Source organism: Xyrauchen texanus, chromosome 1 (assembly GCF_025860055.1).
Source record: "Xyrauchen texanus isolate HMW12.3.18 chromosome 1, RBS_HiC_50CHRs, whole genome shotgun sequence".
Lineage (NCBI taxonomy): Eukaryota > Metazoa > Chordata > Actinopteri > Cypriniformes > Catostomidae > Xyrauchen > Xyrauchen texanus.
In genome coordinates, this window is record NC_068276.1 from 5579594 (window position 1) to 5594072 (window position 14479).

The 14479-nt window shown below is 39.8% G+C and overlaps 1 pseudogene; it reads left to right on the top strand.

Moving 5' to 3' along the window:
- The first annotated feature begins 6097 nt into the window (after window positions 1-6097).
- LOC127625895 (uncharacterized protein K02A2.6-like) lies at window positions 6098-12846 on the top strand (annotated as a pseudogene).
- Window positions 12847-14479: the final 1633 nt, after the last annotated feature.

The following is a 14479-nucleotide window of genomic DNA, read 5'->3' on the forward strand; positions in this document are numbered from 1 at the left end:
AATCGTGTCTTTGAAAATTCATACATTGCGATCGTTGCTCATGGGAGAGAGTGCTCTGATTTGCCCACGATTTCAGGCTTTTGTCGGCAATCTCCACAAAACTGTCGGCGAGCAAAAATTGGGCTTAAATCATGTAGTGTAAAATCTAAATCACATAACTGTTAATCAGAAGATTGCTGGTTCGATCCCCACTGCCACCACCATTGTGTCCTTGAGCAAGGCACTTAATTCCAGGTTGCTCCGGGGGGATTGTCTCTGTAATAAGTGCACTGTAAGTCGCTTTGGATAAAAGCATCTGCCAAATGCATAAATAATAATGTAGTGTGCCTATTGAGGCAAGGGGAGTGAGGTTTATACATACCACACAGCTATCACATACCAGCTGGCTTCCATTAAACTCACCCCCCTAAACCTCACTCCCATCTGGGTCACAGTACCACTGTAACTGCTCCTGCTCGAGCTGATCTGAATGGGATTCGAACCGGTGTCTCCGGCATGGGAGGCGGGAGCACTAACGAGGAGGCTAAAGGCTATAACCTCTAGCAGCAGTTGCTAATGCACCTGTTAAGGCCAGGTGAGTGAGGTTTACACATACCACACAGCTATCACTTACCAGCTGGCTTCCATTACACAATGAAGCACACAATATCATTCAGCAAAACGTTGCCATAATCACTTTATTTTCAGGAGATCAGGAATTGAGATTGGGTTGGTTCAACCCTGTTATGCAGTGACATCCTCCTGTTAATGTTTTTTAGCTCTTTATATCTTTCTGACATCATATTTGAAGGACTAACATCATCAAATTCTTTTTGGTGACTTAATTCAAACAAAAGTATTTTTCATTTTAAAGTCATTATCATTATTTAAAGGTACTTTCACACTTGGCTTGAATGCCTGGGCCGAAGCCAAGTTTGCAGAATTCCCACCGTTTCTGTTCATAGATTATTTGGGTCAGAACTGTGCAGCAATTCTGTCATCAACATGAGTTCCACCATGAATAGTACTGTAGGTAACTATTCAAGAGGAAAAGACGGCAATTTCACTGTGTTTGTCCCAAAGAACGGCATTTGCAGTCGCAAATGCGTTAGAAGAGATATGACAAATGTTAACTGCTCTCTGAAGGTGATTTATTTGGAGAATGCATGGTATCATACTCTTGTGTATTAACATTTGTATTTGAATACTGTTAACTTTCATTTGATTATCTGTGAGAGCAACAGTGTTTGTGATTGGCTGTTATAATAACAGATAAAAATGGAGCGTGCCTTCAAGTGTGTGCGCAGTATACCAAAGCCATTTAAGTTGATTTGTATGAGTTCTTAACTGACAAATATGTTTGGTTAATCAGCAAATAAAAATCATCAATCCAAGACGATCCATCATCATATTGTTTCGATAGGAAATACATGACAAGTTTGGCGATGAGGATGGGATTTTGATGTGTTGTATTTTGCAGTGGGTCGCTCCCACCCTGATTAGCTAAAAAGAAAAAGCAAGCATGGCGCTCTACAGTACAGACACGGGATTAACGTTCGACGAAACATCGGAAACATTTGAAAACTACGAAGAAAGGCTTCTGCAGTTTCTGGTGGCCAACAAGATTGAATCTGACCGGCGGCGAGCTGTATTTTTGTCTGTGGTTGGTCCGAAAACCTTTGCACTGTTAAGAGATCTGATTGCACCGAGCAAGGTGAGCGAGACAGAATTCTCTGACTTATTGAAGGCATTAAGAGACTTTTATACACCAAAAAAGAATGTGTTGGCAGAATGATTCACGTTCCGAAATCATCGACAACAAGCTGGAAAATCTTTTGGGCACTACATAGCTAGCTTAAAGGGGCTGGCCTGCACCTGCGTATTTGGCGCCAGCTTGGAGGAGCAGCTAAGAGATCAATTCGTGTGTGGCATAATTGATAAAGAACTGCGCCGAAAACTGTTAAATGCCGCAAGTGATGAGGGCCTGACATGGGCACGTATGCTGGAAATAGCAAACAATTTTGAGTGTACCACCAGTGGCATGCAGTCTATGCAGAAGGGGCTGCCCTCATCGTACCTGCGGAAGGATCATCTAGGCCTGCGGGGAGTGAAGCAGCGTGATTACAGGGTTTTGTGACCAGAGTCAAGGAGCATCACCGGCTGAGAGTGCTACAGATGCCTGAGGAAAAGACATGGACCGAGCGACTGCAAGTTCAAAGAGTTACAGTGTCGGGGATGCGGAAAAGCTGGTCATCTGGAACGGGCCTGTAAGAATAAGCGGGCCGATTTCAAATCAAAGGAGCAGCATCGGCCTACAGGAAAAATGACTGCTCGTTCTCTTCAATCGCGGAGCGGAGCGGAGGTGAACTTCATGGACAGACGGGAGGATTCATTTTATGGAGCCGTGGTGTTGCCTTCGGATGTTGCCGAAGAACGAACTGATTTGAGACTGCACATCGTAACTACAGACTTATCCGTGTATGTGAAACCATACAAGGTTATGGTGAGATGTAACGGGGTTAAAATGTGTATGGAGGTAGACCCCGGGGCCGTGGTGTCGGTCATCTCTGAGAGCTTGTACTGGTCAAAATTCAGAAAGGTAAAATTGCAACATACACTGATCAACCCCTGGAATTGTTGGGAAAAATTAATGTCCAAGTTCAAAATGGGGCGCAAGATTTAAAACTAACTTTGTTAGTGTCGTGAGGAAAAGAGCCAGCTCTTATGGGTCGCGATTGGGTCAGGGTGCTAAATTTGGAGTGAATAGAGTGCCGAAGTTATGACGTCACTTTGTAGGACAATTCTGAAGTTAGCGGCGCATGGGTTCCCTCGATCGAAAAGCTATGCATTTTCCCCATAGACTTTTGGAAAATCGCAAAAAATAACATCTGTGTTCAACAAAGAGTTGTGACCCTTACACGTTTTGTCTATCAAGATAATATTTACAAGTTAATCCAAAATTTATACATTTTGAAGCCTAAATAAAGCCGTCAGATATAAAATGCTAACGGTAGGCTATAAACGGACTACAGCACACCATGGTCGCGGATCAACGTCATCATCAAGCTTCCTCAAACTTTATTTAAAAAACACGCTCGCTCATTATGATCTGCGCTGTGTATGAACACTTATCCACTTTTTCATGAGAAATATTGCCCATTCGTTTTTTCCAAAAATTTTAGAAACTAATTTTGTTTATGCGTGCTTCTCTGAGATTTTTTTTAAAATCTTTTGTTAATGTTTTATTTATTCGTTTATTATTTTGTTGGTTTATATAAACCTTAATATTATTTTCTTTGTGATTAAGATTATTATGCCTGATCATTGTGCCCCAAATAAACTTTAAAGATTATCTTTCACTGTATTATGTTTGATTGTATGTTTGCATACCATTTGCTAATTCGGCAGAAAAAAACCCGCGATTTTACCATCTCATAAGCACTAACGTTAGCTATGGTCGTATCAATTTCCAATCTTATGTCCTTTTTCTTAGACGATAGAAAAACCATAGATCGAGGAGAGAACCACTATAAATCTGGACATGTAGAACAGTGCAGATTAGATGCTGGTTTACTTGCCGGTATTGTAAGGGCCAGCATGAGGGACAAGGTTTATCGAGTCTCGGTAAGTAAAACTAGGGAGAGATAGAGGAGTTATAATAGTGTTCTATGTATTTAAGATAACTATACAAATCATCTCTGAACAAGCATAACACAGTTAAATTCCAAACATTTAATATAATAGTTGTATATAATTATATATGTTGAATTTAAAGAGAATTGTCCAATAGCATCAACAAATGCTTATTATAATATACTATAATTAAACCATATATGTTCCCTAAATAAACCATACATACTCATTTTGTTAACCTTTTCTATATATTTTTACCTGGTAATCCACAAGCCCCAATGTGAGAGCCAGTGTAGTAAATTTGATGTCACATTCACATTACTGTGAGCTGACTGGAGTGTAGTTACAATAGTATACAAGTAGTATACAATAGTTTAACATTTAATTTTTGGTTTTTGTCAGACAGGCGACTTACAGTGCATCAAGGCTATACATAGCAGCGTGTTCTCTGGGAATTGAACTCGCAACCTTTTGCACAGTTAACAAAATGCTCTAATCACTGAGCCACAGAAACCTTACAGCAAGAGTTGTAGTAAACATCTTTATTTTCATAAAATAAGTAAACTGAAAACAAACTATATACTAATTGCGTAAACTGATAATTCACATGACAGGTCTCTACAGGGAAAGATGGCATTGTTGCTACACAATGTGAATGCCCACGTGGACAATACAAATGCAGCCATGCATCTGCTTTGGCCATCTTTGCCATCCACAATTTCAGCTGCACAGACACCACATGTCAGTGGAAGAAGCCCAAAGTAGCTAAGAGCACACACTCTGTAGAGGAGATGTTCCCTCCACCGAATGAGCCTTATAACCCACTGAAACGAGAGCCAACAGCAGAGGATCGTGATTGGCTGAGGAACAGACTCAGGGGCAGGTACTCAGGAATGTCCTGGCTTCTCTCACCTGAGCCTGAAGAGAATCCTCACACCTTGGAAGCACATTCTGTTCCTACAATTGTAGAGTCTGTAGGTCATCAGGGGTTTGAAGCTATCCTGGCCAGTATGGCTTTGTCAGAAGAGGAACGGAGGGCTATTCAGGTGGCAACAACTGGTCAGTGCAACAATCCAAACTGGCATTTATTTAGACGTGGAATGCTGACTGCCAGCAACTTTGGAGCTGTCCTTAGGTCAAAGCGTTTGACTGCTTCACTTCTTGCTAGGGTGCTGGGAAAGCAACAAGCCCTAGAGGGTGTTTTGTCTGTACAGTGGGGTATTGTGAACGAGAGTGAAGCCATCCAGGCATTCACCACAGCAACTCAGATGCCAGTCCAGGAGTCTGGCTTGTGGCTGTCTCCATCAGGAGTGTTGGGAGCATCTCCAGATGGTCTGGTGGGGTCATCTGCAATATTGGAGGCCAAGTGTCCCTACGATGCAAGAGAAAAGTCAATTAGTGAGGCAGTGCAAAATAAGGGCTTCTGTGTCAGTATGGAAGGGGGTGTTTACAGCCTGCGCAGAGACCACCCCTACTGGCATCAAGTACAGGGGCAGCTTCACCTCACTGCAAGAGAAACCTGCTACTTCACTGTGTGGACCACAAAACAAAGTGTCATCATCCCCATATCCAGAGATGACACTTGGCAATCAAACCTGCAAGTCCTGGAAGACTTTTTTACATCCCACATGCTTCCACAGCTGGCACAAAAGTAAACTGTAAATATTGTTCAATATATACATAGTTTATAAAGAGAACTGTTTATTAGAAGGTTGGCTAAAATGTACATAGTTATTATTAAAATGAATGTTAGTTATTGTTAAGTTATTTGTAATGATATGACAGAATCTTAATTTTTGGGATAAACTTTCAATTTATTATTTGGCGGTTGAGTGTCCTGAATGTGGTGTTAAGCTTCATTTTGTTAAGAATTAAAAAGTAGTTGTAAAAAATCTGAACAATCAAAAATTTTTAGACATATTTCTTACTCTATGAGGTCGCTGTGCAATGCGAAAATCCCATTAGAACAAGCTGTGTGTCACATCGCACCTGGTGTACACACAGTGTAATAGAAGCTGGGCTGAGCTTAACTGAACGATGAGAGAATAGAGGTATCTAATAAACTTACTAACCTTTACATTGAGGTAATATTAGAAATGTCAGGAAATCCATTGTTTCTGGCTGGATGGAGAGTAGGTGCCTGATGTTAATGGCTGGATGGAGAGCAGGAGCCTGATGTTAATGGCTGGATGGAGAGCAGGAGCCTGATGTTAATGGCTGGATGGAGAGCAGGAGCCTGATGTTAATGGCTGGATGGAGAGCAGGTGTTTCTGGCTGGATGGATAGCAGGAGCATTTTTGCACTATTCTGTTGTCACTTCTTTTATGAGAGGATTTTGGAGGTTCACTAGTGCACAGCATACCTGAACCAGTTTATCTGCAAAGTGCCGCAAGTGAGATGGAATAAATCTCAGAATTTTAAAATCTTTTAAACGGCCATTTGCCCTCTCTACATGAATTCTGTTCTGTGCAATCAGCTTTGTAGCATGTGCTTCACTGTGTGTCAGTTGGCCGTGACTGAGGAATGGGGGAATGTTTACTGTGACTCCTTCTGGCAGAATGGCAGATTAGGAAAACCTCGTCAGCCAAAATCAGGTCTCCAGGCTTAAAATGGTTCAAAACACCAGAATCAAGTACTATCTCCTTATCACTTACAGATCCTGGGTAACGTTTGCTGCAGTATGTAATCACAGCATTTGGTGCCACCCCAATGAGTACTTTGAAGGAGTGCATGCCACGGTATGCAGAATAGGTTTCTTTCTGTGTATCCATTTGTTTGGGAATAGCAATTTTGATGTCAGTGCAATCCAATATCATTCTGCAATTTTGGAAAGGTAGAAATGAAGACGGCATGCAGGTCTGGTTTTTCTCCCGGCTGGGAACAGTACTCATTATATCCTTAAAAAGGACCTTGTGAAAAACCTCTATGAATGTTATTAATACATTACTTACAGTCCTTGTACTACAGTGAAAGAGTGCAGCCAAGTGTAAGTGTGTATAGTTGTGGCGAATTTTCATCAAGGTCATGAAAATCTGGTCCTCAAGGATGATTTCTTTGGGTCTCCATCCAACAAAGTACATAATGGAATCCTCAAAACAAGCAACATATTCACACACAGCACTGAAAGTATCTCTATCTGGCAATCCTGTCTCCATCCGAATCATACTTTCACTCATCTGAGAGGCTGAATACCTGTCATGACAGTTACTCGTTTGTCCTTGGAGTTTGTCTTTGAGAAACTGAATCTCTGCTATGGAATGCTCTAACTCAATCTCAAGTTGGATTCTTTTTCTTCGTTCAGACTGCAGCTCTTCTTTAGTTGTGCTACTATTTGGTTGTTCCTCAGAATTGATAGTGAGGGTTTGATCAGCCGGAGATGGTTCATCATCTTTGTCAGCCATAAATTGTGTAGCCATTTCCTCCTCTTCGTCCATGGGTGGTGGAACATTTTTAGGCACATCAGCGCTATCCTGTCTCAGGGAGTATGAATGATCTTCCAAAATTTGTCCAGTGGGAACATCATTTGTGGATAAAAACAAAACAGGGACATTTTTATCCCCTGCAGGAAAATGACAGCTGCAGATGCGAGAATGGACACTGGGCTTCCGGTCAGCTCGTCTAAGGATAAATTCAAATAAGCAATGTTAGTTTTATGGAAGTTACACCTTTACAGATTAAAATTACAAAGGGGGTGGGGGGGAAAATCACACAATAAAATATTTGTATTAAATTCAAATGGAGTTTTTCAGCATTTACATTAATCTTCTTCATTGATCTGCCCACGTTTATATAGCACATTAAATATAGTTAACATTTACTACTAAAATAACAAAGATTAATATAATTGTTACTTAATGCCTTAACTACTGCTGTTTACAAATACAATCATCAAAGCCAAGTTCACAAATATCAGGGTGCAGGACCCACCCTTTCTATAATTATATCAAAACAAGTTACAATAAAAGTCAATAAACCAGGTATTATTTTGAATATTTTAATTAAACACATTTCTCGACGTAACGTTAGCCTTTAATAAAACTGCAGCGGATCTAATCTATTAAACAGTGGCAAAGTAAACAAGCTTTTAGATATTTTAAGAGAAAGACAAAAGGTATTTTAGCTGTTGGTTTGGTTATGAAAAACGTTTATTCTTGCTAGCCTTTTTAACTCCATCTGACCGTCAAAGTAACATTAGCGTGTTAAGCAATATGCACCATTAAAGTTTCGTCGTGGCCACATTAAGGCAGTAATTACGGTGTTCACATGGAAATCATCGTTGTGTGAGCTTACCTTACGGCACGAACCCAGAGTCTCCGCCGGGTAACATTGGACGGAAAATGGTAAAACGAGCATCTTTCATTCGACGACTTGTGGTTGCATCTTGGGACAAAACAAAACACAATTGTTGAACTACAGTCTCTCCACAGAAATAAAGAACTGGTAATCAGTTACCTTAATATCACAGAATCCTGTGTACAAAAATATTTGGAAAAACTACAATTTGAAAAGACTAAATATATAACGTTATGTATATTAACTGAAAGGTAAACTTTTAAGAACGTGAGGCTGAAACGCGGGCTAGTGAGAGATTTCCTGTTTGTCATGATGATGTCTAAAGTCCCCGCCAAAGGATGTAGTCCCTTTTAGCAACTTGTTAGCAATCACCGTTTTTAAGACACAATAAAGTTTAAAAAACCACAAGCAGGTTATAACTGGTGTGTTTTATTTCATAGATCAAAACGTGAAAATATTTAGAGGCTTTGTTAACCACAGACCTTATTTCAGGCGATTTAGCAAAAACCCATTCAAAAAACCCATAGACTTTAGGGCGAGGGAACCTGAAGTGCTAAAATGCTAACTCACTTCCGCGTTTTGGCCTACAAAGTGACGTCATAACTTCGGCACTCTATCACATACGTGATCCGGTTGAGAAAATCTGCGCAAACCATAAAGCCGTGTTTAGTTCCCAATTAGGTTGCGAAAATCAGGTAACCGCCAAATTGCGAGTTTCGCCTGAGGCAAAATCTAACTTTTGCAAAGCGAGGCTGGTGCCTTACGCCCTACGGGAGGCCTTAGATAAGAAGTTGAATGAACTTGAGCAACAAGGAGTAATTTCTCCGGTGTTACACAGCGAGTGGGCCGTGCCCCTTGTCTGTATCCCAAAACAGGATGGCTCAGTTCGCATATGTGGCGATTATAAGGTGACGATCAATCCGTGGCTAGACATTGATCAGTACCCCATACCCAAAATGCAGGATTTGTTCTCTACTCTAGCTGGGGGAAAACATTTCACCAAATTGGATTTGACGCAAGCGTACACAACTGAAAATAGATGACGAAAGTAAGCCTTTCCTCACCGTTAATACGCAGAGGGGATTATACATGTACAATTCATTTACCATACGGGGTCGCTAGTGCGCCATCAATCTTCCAGCGTACCATGGATACGGTCTTGCAAGGATTAGAGGGTGTTGTGTGCTAGCTTGATGATATTTTAATAACCGGAAAAGACACCAACGAGCATTTGAAAAATTTGAGCAATGTTTTGAGACGTCTAGAAGAACATGGGCTTAGGCTAAACAAAGAAACATTTTCTTTTTTCAGAATAGCATAAGGTACCTCGGACATGTCATCGATGCGGAAGGGTTGCACCCGATCCCGGAGAAAACTGAAGCCATCGATAAAGCCCCCGTGCCTAAAAATGTATCAGAGTTGAGATCATTCCTGGCCATGCTGAATTATTATGGTAAATTATACCAAATGTGTCGAGTGAAATTAAACCACTCACTGAGTTGCTTCACAAAGATGCTGATTGGAAATGGACAGAAAAATGTCAAAGTGCATTTGAACGCACCAAATCAAGGCTGTCTTCGGCGCCGGTGCTGACCCATTATGACCCTAAATTGCCTGTGGAGAGCTTGTGATGCATCCCCATATGGGGTTGGGTCAGTAATTTCACATCAATTTCCGGATGGTAGAAGAAAAGCCCATTTCGTATGCCTCACGCACACTAACAAACTATTAACTATTAAATATTCGCAGATCGAAAAAGAGGCTCTGAGTATTATTTTTGGGGTGACTAAATTTAATGACTACTGTTGGTCAAGATATTCAGACCGAAGACAGGCGTACCAACCTTGGCTGCTGCGAGACTGCAGAGATGGTCACTGATTTTAGCTGCATATCAATATGACATCACATATAAACCCTCCCTGCAACACAGTAACACTGACTCTTTGTCACGCTTACCTCTGACTGTTGAGAGTAATGAGAGTAAACTACGATTCCGAGTTTCCTTTTTGGATAGTGTTCCAATATCTGCACAAGAAATTGGAAAACAGACAAAATTGGATGCAGTGTTACAGAAAGTGAAACATTTTACGTTAAATGGCTGGCCAAAACACGTCACAGAGGATGAACTAAAGCCATATTTTTTGAGAAACACAGAATTGAATCTGAGTGTGTTCTTTGGGGTTTCCGTGTGGTCGTGCCAGACGTGTTAAGATCACAAATAATGACAGAACTGCATCACAATCACCAGGGCATGGTGAAGATGAAGGCCCTAGCTCGAAGCCATTTTTGGTGGCCTAACCTTGATGCAGACATAGACGTATTAGTGAGCACCTGTCTAACATGCCAGACAGATAGGAATCAGCCTGTTACAGCTCCTGTGCATAATTGGAGTTGGCCTAATAGGCCCTGGCAAAGAATACACGTGGACTTTGCTCAAAAAGGAAAAGATAACTTTCTGGTTGTAACAGATAGTTTTTCACGCTGGCCTGAAATTGCATTGATGTCTAGTACCACTGCAGGAAAGACCATTAAGGTCTTAAGGGGTTACTTTGCTACATGGGGCCTTCCTGATGAATTGATCTCTGATAATGGGCCGCAGTTTGTAGAGAGTGAATTTCAATCATTTTTGAAAAACAATGGTGTAAAACACATTTGGACTCCGGCATACCATCCAGCTTCTAATGGCGCTGCAGAGCGGTTGGTGCAAAATTTTAAAAGGGCTTTGGAAAAGGGAAAGAATGACAAATTGTCTTTACAGCACTGTATCCACAATTTTCTTTTTTGTTACCGAAGCACCCCCCAATCTACCACGGGAAAAACCCCAGCAGAATTATTCAGAGAATTCAAAATCAGAATGTCACTCTTGAAACCTAGTTTCACAGAGAGCATGCAACAGAAGCAAGCAGCTCAGCTAAACTATCTCATAGGAAAATTGTCAGACAGTTTTTGCCAAAACAACAAGTTTTGGTTCAGAAATCACAGGGGAGGGGAAAGTGTTAAGGTGCTAGGTCCTGTTACATACTTGATAAAAGTGTTTGGAAAATGAAGAGACATGTAAACCGGCTCATCGGTTCAGAATTGAAACAATCGTTGTTAAATGATGAACTGTTGCAGACTGATGTAATTAACATGGATGTGTTGGAAACAAGGGCTCATGGCATTGTCTCAGGACATGTAAGAGATGATGATTCTAACAATCCTGTATAGGAAAAACAGTTAGAATTAGGGGTTCCAGGAACCACTGTCACTCAGGCAGGGGCACTGAGACCTAAGAGGCAAGTAAAGCCTCCAGTTCGATTGGATCTGTAATGTAATGAGATAAAGAAAAAAGAAAGAAAAAAAGGCCCTTAACAAAGCATAAATAGTTTTTATTTTAATTTGTTTGGTATGTGTGGTTTTGAGAAAAAAAAAATGGTGAGTTCCAGATTTCAGGGGAGGAGTGTTGTGTATTAACATTTGTATTTGAATACTGTTAACTTTCATTTGATTGGCTGTGAGAGCAACAGTGTTTGTGATTGGCTGTTATAATAACAGATAAAAAGGGAGCGTGCCTTCAAGTGTGTGCGCAGTATACCAAAGCAATTTAAGTTGAATTGTATGAGTTCTTAACTGACAAATCTGTTTGGTTAATCAGCAAATAAATATCATCAATCCAAGACTATCCATCATTGTATTGTTTCGATAGTAAATACATGACACATACCACAATAATTGTGAATGGGAGCATACAAACACACAAATAATACATCATCAGTAGTGTTTCACTTCTGTATGATTAAGTTCATTTCAGCAGCAAACCGTAGTTCACCAAAGTTCACCTAAACTGAACATCAGATAACCTTTTCAAGCAGACTATGTCTTTTTGAAAAATGGCATTATGTGGTTTATCACACGTATCATGGCAGTTTCGAGGTGTAATATCAACTGTGTGGCATTAAAAGCAAATGAAATGTTCTCCCAAACAGTTTAAGTTTTAAGCTTAAAATTCTATAGAGTTTTAAATAAACAAAACCAACCTCCCTTCCCTAAACCTAACCGATAGTGTCAGAAAATCAAACGGTAGATGAAATACACAATTGCTGAAACAACCACGTCAATTTGTGGTGTTTCTATGACCAGCCTGGTCTCATGATATTTACGTGAACATGACCACATTTTTGCAAATCAAAATTGACGTGCTGCATATCATGTTTCCAGTGAAATGTCCAGCTGGGGGCCCTAAAAGTAAGTAAAATGATGTCGTGTTCAGAAGAGGTTTTAAGGTGAATTTTAGAAGAAAAAAAGTTAGTGTTTATGAACTGATAATCTGGTGTTTTATTTGTGATTTGTGTAAATGTGTGTTAAAAGTCAGTGTTGTTGTAGCGCCTCTAGTGTTCATTTCACCAGAAAACTGCGTGGATATATACAACGAGCCACCTAAAACTCATTTTGCAAAACATTTGTTACAGAAACGTGATTCTAGGAGCATTCATGACAACTAAATGAACCGACATTTGAGGTAAAAAAATCCCGGGTGTTTCCATCCAAGTTGCAAATGTTATTTGTGTGCAAAAACAATTCGTGAATAAAGTAGTCTTTCCATTCCATGTGTTTAAGTGAACAAAATCGTCACTTCTAAGGAAACTGCCACATAATAGAAAAGAAAATGGAAGTTGAAGCCACTGCAGCTATTTTATTAAATATAATACATTACTTGCGCAATCATATTCCTATAAAAGTTCAATACGAATATCATCAGTAAATGTGTTTCCATCATAGTTTTTGTGCATGTAGCCTTAAAAAGATATTTTGTCCATTTTGGAAACTTAATTTGCTTCTTGATGTTTCCTTTCAGCATTCTTAATGCGAAATCCCTAAAATGTGCATACCAATATGACCCGCCTTGTGTTTTCTCATGTCTACAGCTGCTCTTGTCTCGAAAGAAGGATATTTGACATTTGAAAGCTTTTTGCATCACCTTGCCGCTCATATCTACTCATGCCAGGTGTCTGCCAGTGCTGTTGATGCCAGTGTGTGTGTGTGTGTTTACCTGGTCTAGAGTAGTCTGTGACACAATGTAGTGCTCCACACCCAGCACCTGCTGGTGTTTGCTCAGCTAACTGAAGAAGTGTGCAAGAGCATCCTCTTCCTGTTGTATCTGGTACTGCAGGGTGTTGTGACGTTTCTCTTTCAGGAAACGTTTCCCGCACAAACACCTCGGCTGCACTGAGTTCAGCCTGATCAGCACACACTTGCACGATCGCCGTGTAGCCATCCCCAAATCTGCAACACACTCAGTTAAGGGTTTAAATTATAGTTCATAATTTTTCCCAGACGTAGAAAAGGATTTTTGCTGCTCGTTAAATTTACTTAATTAAAATGAACCAAGGCAACGCAATTCAAGATAATTTTGTCACAACTTGATATTCTATCTATTTAAGTTTGTAAAATGGAAGTTTACTTACTCCATTTGAGTTGGGATTACATGAAAACGTTTGGTGGTGTTAATGTAGCGTTGATGAAACTGGGCAAGGGATCTTCATTTCCCAGCATGCGTTGATTGGGACTAGTTATAGTCTAGATATAATATAGTATAAGAACTTGAGTGCTGATTTTAAGTGTTACTTTATACATTTTTGAGTAAGATAATAGAATATGAGGCGATTTGTTAAAGTTGCATGTTCTGTTTGTTTTGGTATATTTTGGGGGTTACCATTGTGGTGAAGAAACAGTGCAACACTTTCACTGTCCTTACACTTGCTCACTAGGCATTTACTATTGATGAAAAACAAAAGCATAAAATTATCATAATATGTTATCAGAGATTTAGGAAACATGCTAAGTTGAAATATTGGCTTCGCCGAAAACAATGCTACAGCCAGTATATTCTACTTTGAAATGTCTGTTCAGGGCTGGAAGTTCTGTTTGTGTTTTGGCCTGTGTGATCCCGCCTACTGCCCATTTCACAATACTAGTAAGTTAGCGGGCAAACACAGAAGCCATGGAATTCCTATGAGCTGGTTTATAATTTGCAAACAATAAAAACATGGCAAACGTATACATTAGCTGATCAACTTACAGTATAAGGCTTGTCGCTTGCCACTGTCAGTTTGCTCGTTCCTGTTGCGTGTCCTCGTCTGTGAGGAGGGGGCAGGGGAGACAACTCTCTCCAATATTTTCGAATTTTGACGCTTGATGTCAATGTTACATATTACTCCGTTAATCTTAATTTAAAAAAAAAAACATTATATTTCTTGTAAATAAAACTTTATACTTAATCACTGTAAGTGTGATGATTTAATTAAGGAAATTTTTTTTGAGTGCATGGAACTCCAAAAAAGATTTTTGAAGAATTCTCAAACAGTTAGTTTCCATAAACAAGCTCCAAAACACGACAATCATGTAAAAAAATTATTAAAAAAAAACACTATAGAACTGGTCTATTGTGCTATATTATAAGTCCTCTTTAACTATTTGAAAGCTTTGTTGTCGATCAGATCAAAAATTCTGCATTTAACAGCAGCATATGGGTTCGTAATGGCATGATTTTTGAGTAAACAACGAATGAATCTTCATTTTTGGGGAACTATTCTAT